At 36.0% G+C, this 5,664-nt stretch overlaps 1 long non-coding RNA gene across 1 annotated transcript; it reads right to left on the bottom strand.

Annotated features, from left to right (window-relative positions):
• Positions 1 to 547: 547 nt before the first annotated feature.
• On the bottom strand, positions 548 to 804 carry LOC121968360. Its single transcript, XR_006108094.1, has 3 exons — positions 795 to 804; positions 658 to 713; positions 548 to 562 (listed from the first exon to the last, which is right to left on the bottom strand). It is a non-coding gene; the product is annotated as an uncharacterized LOC121968360 (long non-coding RNA).
• Between the last annotated feature and the right edge of the window lie 4,860 nt (positions 805 to 5,664).

Raw genomic sequence — 5,664 nt, 5'->3', positions numbered from 1 at the left:
TGTCGAACAAGATCAAGTGCAAGAAAGACATCATACCATAAAGAGAACCATCATTATCAGGCAATATTACAATGAGCAAATCAAGCTCCTTTCCCTAAGGTTGGAGTATAGTCATTGCATCATGATAGCGTGCTGAAAGCGCTCTTTCAACATGATCAAGCCGAACAGTTAGAGGATGAAGCACAGGATCTAGAGAAAATTCCTATAAAATATGTAGATAAAAATAATGATCTATGTGGCTCTTCTTCACCATGTATCTATAAAATGTTTCTAATAATACAGCAACAGTACAGAGACAACGATGTTAATCATCTCTGCATGTTAAATACATTCTGAATTTAAAAAAGAAAACAACTAATGCAACGATTTCCCTTTGCACCTCAATAACACAAGTTGACTAGACAGAATATTAATAAAGATTTAGAGACCTACTAGAAAGATTCAAATTTTACCTATTGGCTGTGACCTTGATCTTATAAATGAATTCCTCATCCTCATCACCAGCTTCTGCCTCTTCTTCTTCTTCATGCTTCTCTTTTCGAATAACGGCTTTCTCCGTAGTCTTCGCAGAAAGGGAATAGATAAAATAAGTCGATTACAATAAAGTCAACGAATACTATGAAAGAGTAAGATAAAATCAAATCTATGATGACTCACAACATCATCGAGCTCGATGCCGAATTTGAAGCATAGTTCCTCGAACTCCTCCTGCGCTGAGATCATCAAAAACGAAAAATAAGCAGCAACATAGACGGCGAGAAAGAAGGAGACAGGGAGAATCAAATGGGAGTTACTATAAGTTTCACTGAGGGCAGCAAAAAGGTGGTCCCTCCCGACGCTCACCGTTGGCATCGGCTGTAGAACAACAATAAAACGGCTGGCTATGGGTTCCTCAAACTACCATGAAAAATCGAACGCTCTCGCCACCGCTCAGCTGCGGCGACGAATTCGCCGACGAGAGTTGGTAAATGAAGAGGAAACGAAGAGCGCTGGGTCAACCTGCTATGAAGAGGGAATGAAGGTGGGTGGTTCGGCGGAGATGTTCAGCGAAAGAAGGATTCAACTTAAAAGGTTTATGCGGAAAGGAGTTCAGAGGAGAGGTTAGGCGAAGAGGAGTTCGTAAAGAGGGGATCGCCGGCATAAAGGGGGTTCGGCAGCGTGAAGAGATAAAGAAAGAAAAATGTGAAGAGATCATGGATGGAAATGCTTAGGGTTTGAGAAGGCAAAGGAGAAGGGAGACGCGGCGACAAAAAATTTCGAGGAGAGGGAAAGAAAAACTCGGTGGCAAAAAATGGCGAAGGGAAAAAAATGGCTAGGGAAAATTAATGGTATTCAACAACACTTAATAGACAACGATTTTTAAAAATCGTTGTCGTAACCCTAAAAAAGCGCACATAGACAACGGTTTTCAAAACCGATGTCATAGCCTTTAAAAACAGTTGTCATAGCCCCAAAAAAGTATAAATAGACAACGGTTTTTAAAAACCATTGTCGTAGGCCAAAAAAAATTGCTAAAAGACAACGGTTTTTGTTAAAATCATTGTTAAAAGCCAAAAGAACAACGATTTGGTATAAAACTGTTGTCGTTTGAGTGTTGTTGAATGAGAATTTCCTTGTAGTGGATAATGGAAAGTTGTCTTCCACTGACATAAGTGATGTGGATTGGGTGGAACTCCCCTACCTTTGGCTCATATCATTGGGGGAATGCATGGAGACCGTCCATTTTAATCTAACATTGATGGGTCAGCTTGACACGCAAAGATAATTGACGTCATATTATTAGGCCCTTATGAAACATGAGGCAAAATACATAGAGGTTGCATATAATGTAATTGAGTTTTATCTTTAGGAAAGTGTGATCAGTTGATATCATTCAGGGATTATAATTAGCTAATTGGGCTCTATGTGCTCACTAAGGAAATATAATTTCCCATTTCTATTAGAGGGTGATGGAAATGTTCAAAATAGTGAGAGTAAATTCAAAATATAAAAGTCCACATATTTTGTCTTATAAATTATTTAAAATAGTCAGTAATATTAATTATATATTTTTCATTCTAGTATATCTTCGATATAGCATTTCAGAATCCAGTATCTGTAATACTTGATCAAAACAAATTAACTGGATTTAACTATTTTGACTGGCTAAGAAACTTAAAAATTGTTCTGGCTTATAAGAAGATCACATATACGTTAAATAAGGTACCTCCAAAAGAGGCTTCTATCAATGTTACACTTAATGAGTTGGCAGACCTTGAAAAATGGTCGGACCATAATCTTCAAGCAAGATATTATATGCTGGCTTCAATGTCAAATGAATTGCAAACGCGGTTCGAGAAGACAGTGAATGCTAAAGATATTCACATACATCTACAAGAGTTATATGGTACACCGACTCATTCAATCAAGCACGTGATTATCAAGGAACTCATGATGGCTCGTATGCGAGATGGGTTTTGGTCCATGAGCATGGGGTCAAGATGATTGGGCTTATTGAAAAGTTAGTGAACCTTGACCTGGTTATTCCACATGAGTTATCGATAGACATCATATTGTTGTCTATCCACTCCTCATTTGATAATTTTGTGGTCAACTTCAATATAAATAATCTTGAGGCTACCCTTAAAGAGCTAGTCAACATGCTTGCAAATTATAAAGCTACCACGAAAAGGAAAAATCTATTTTCCTGTTGGGTTCATCTTCTAGATCCAAGAAAGGACCTAATAAAAAGGGAAAGAAGTGTTCTATACCTCTATAAAGAAGATCAAGTCTAATAAGAAGCTAAGGCCCACAAAGCCTGATCAATCAGAAAATGTTTGTTTCCATTGCAACAAGCCTAGACATTGGAGGCATAATTGCAAGAAGTATCTTGTCCATAAGCATTCTGGAAAAGGTATGCTCTATATAGAAGTTAATGTCTCTATTAACTCTACTTCTTGGGTATTGGATACTTGATGTGGTTCTCATCTTTTCAATGATTTGTAGACTATGACAAGAAGTAAAAGACTGAAAGAGGGTGAAGACCTTCTTGAGACTTGGAAACGGAACTAGAGTTGCTACAAAAGCTATTGGAGATGTTACCTATATTTTGAGCAATAATTTTAAGTTGTATTTAAGAGATGTTTTATTTGTTCTAGACTTAGTTAAAAATATTATTTCTATTTCTATGCTTGATAGATATGGTTACTCTTGTCTTTTTACAAAAGGTGTTTGTAATATTTACAAGGATAAATGTTTAATTGGGACTTGCAAATTAGAAAATGATCTCTATAACTTAAAATTAAAAGATATTCTAGTAAACAATATCTAAGCACAATCAATAACCAAGAAAAGAAAAGTAGATAGTTCAAATCAAGTACACATATGACATGCTAGATTGGGTCATATTTTCCAAAGAAGGATGACTAAGTTAATAGTTGATGGATTATTTGATTCGTTGGACATAAACTCCCTACTAACTTGTGAATCCTGTCTGAAAGGAAAAATGACTAAGATCCCTTTTAAAGGTCAAGTGGAACGTGCATATAATATGTTGGATTTTATCCATACTAATGTGTGTGGCTCGCTAAGTGCTAGCACTAAACATGGTCATTACTACTTTGTTACTTTTACTGATGACTATTCATGGTATGGGTACATATATTTGATGAAACATAAGTCTGAACTTTTTGAAAAGTTTAAAGAATTTAGAAATAAAGTAGAAAAATAACTACGAAAAAGTATTAAGAAACTTTGATCAGATTGATGTGGAGAATACTTGAGTACTAAGTTTAAGGACAATCTAAAAAAGAATGGGATTCTCACATGGACTCCTCCTGCAACACCACAGGTGTATCAAAACATCATAATCGAACGCTAATGGACATGGTTTGATCTACGATGGGATTCACTAATTTGCCATTGTCTTTTGGGACTATACAGTCGAAACTGCGGCAATGTTATTGAATAAAGTCTATACAAAAGTAGTAGAAAAGACACTGTATGAAACATGGATGGAAAAACCTCCCAAGTATTTATATTTGAAGATATGAGGATGTCCTGCTTATGTAAAGAAGGCAGTGGGAGACAAATTGGAAAGTAGGCCCACTTTGTACTATTTTGTGGGATATTCAAAGAATTCTATTGGATATTATTTCTATAATCCTAAGAAAACAGAAGTATTTGTTTCAATAAATGCCACCTTCTTGGAGAAAGAGTTTCTATTAGACAGAAAATGCAAGATGATAGAACTTAAAAAGGTTTGAGACGATTCCATAATTGAAATAATAGAATCTACACCCCAACAGCCAGTAGAACAAGTACACACCTTAAGGAGATCTAATATAGTCTCAAGAGTATCTGTGAGTTATGGTCTACTCCATGAAGGATATCAGAATGACCCTGATCATGGATGTGATCTAATGTCCTTTAAGGAGATATCAGATATAGACTCGTTGAAATGGCTAGAGACCATGAAATCCGAAATGGACTCCATACACTCAAACCAAATTTGGTCAATAATGGATTCAGCTGAAGAAATCATTTCTATATGATGTACATGGATCTACAAGAGGAAACTTGGAGTTGAGGGGAAGTATTGACCTTCAAAGCTAGGATGGTGGCAAAAGGATATAATCAAAGACAAGGAATTGACTATGATGAAACTTTTTCACCAATCGCAAAGCTTAAGTCCATTTGGATATTTCTTGTCATAGTTGCATGGTATGACTATGAGATATGACAAATGGATGTGAAGACGACATTCCTTAATGGTAATATTAAGGAAGAGATTTACATGTCTCAACCTGAAAGTTTCACATCTGTGGGAAGTGAACATAAGGTATGCAAACTTTAGAGATCAATTTATGGTCTCAAATAGGCATCGAGAAATTGGAACCTCAGATTTAATGATACAATCATAGAGTTCAATTTTATTAAAAATCCTGAGGAACCATGTGCATACAAGAAGGTTACTCATTGGTGATGTAAGAATGCTTCAGTCAACAAAAGTATGGTTAGACAGTAAATTCTCCACGAAGGATTTGGATGAAGCATCTTACGTATTGCGAATACATATATGTAGAGACAGGTCAAAGAGGATGTTGGGGCAAAGCTAATCCATATATATTGATGTCATACTCAAAAGATTCTCAATGGAAGAATCTAAGAGAGGATACTTACCAATGTGTCATGGTACAACTTTATCCAAGTCTTTGTTCACCAAGACAAACGAAGAGATAGAGATGATGACACACATTCCCTATGTGTCAACCATCGGCAGTATCATGTATAGTATGATATCTACAAGACCTGATATAATGTATTCTAGAAGTGTCACAAGTCGATATCAGTCCAACCCTAGTCCATACAGTGTTGGGATATGCCTGATACGGTGTGCGCTAAAAATATGTTTCGTAAATATGTACAATGGAAGACTTAATGATAAACTAATCTATTACATCACACACACCACACACATGCAAGATGCAATCACACAGACAATATCATAAAATAAAATGAAATCGAATAATAATTATTCTAAGTATTCCTTACAAAAGACCTGTAACAAGAAGGCCATTGTAACGACCCAACTCCTGGGTACTAGGCTGTGAGCTAGATCGCTACATTAACTACTGAAACTACTGTGCGAAAAACTGAGCAAATTTGAAATTTGCTAAACTAATT

This window comes from Zingiber officinale, chromosome 3B, assembly GCF_018446385.1.
Source record: "Zingiber officinale cultivar Zhangliang chromosome 3B, Zo_v1.1, whole genome shotgun sequence".
NCBI lineage: Eukaryota > Viridiplantae > Streptophyta > Magnoliopsida > Zingiberales > Zingiberaceae > Zingiber > Zingiber officinale.
Note: the sequence above shows the minus strand (reverse complement) of the source record. Positions and strands in the feature narration are given on the sequence as shown.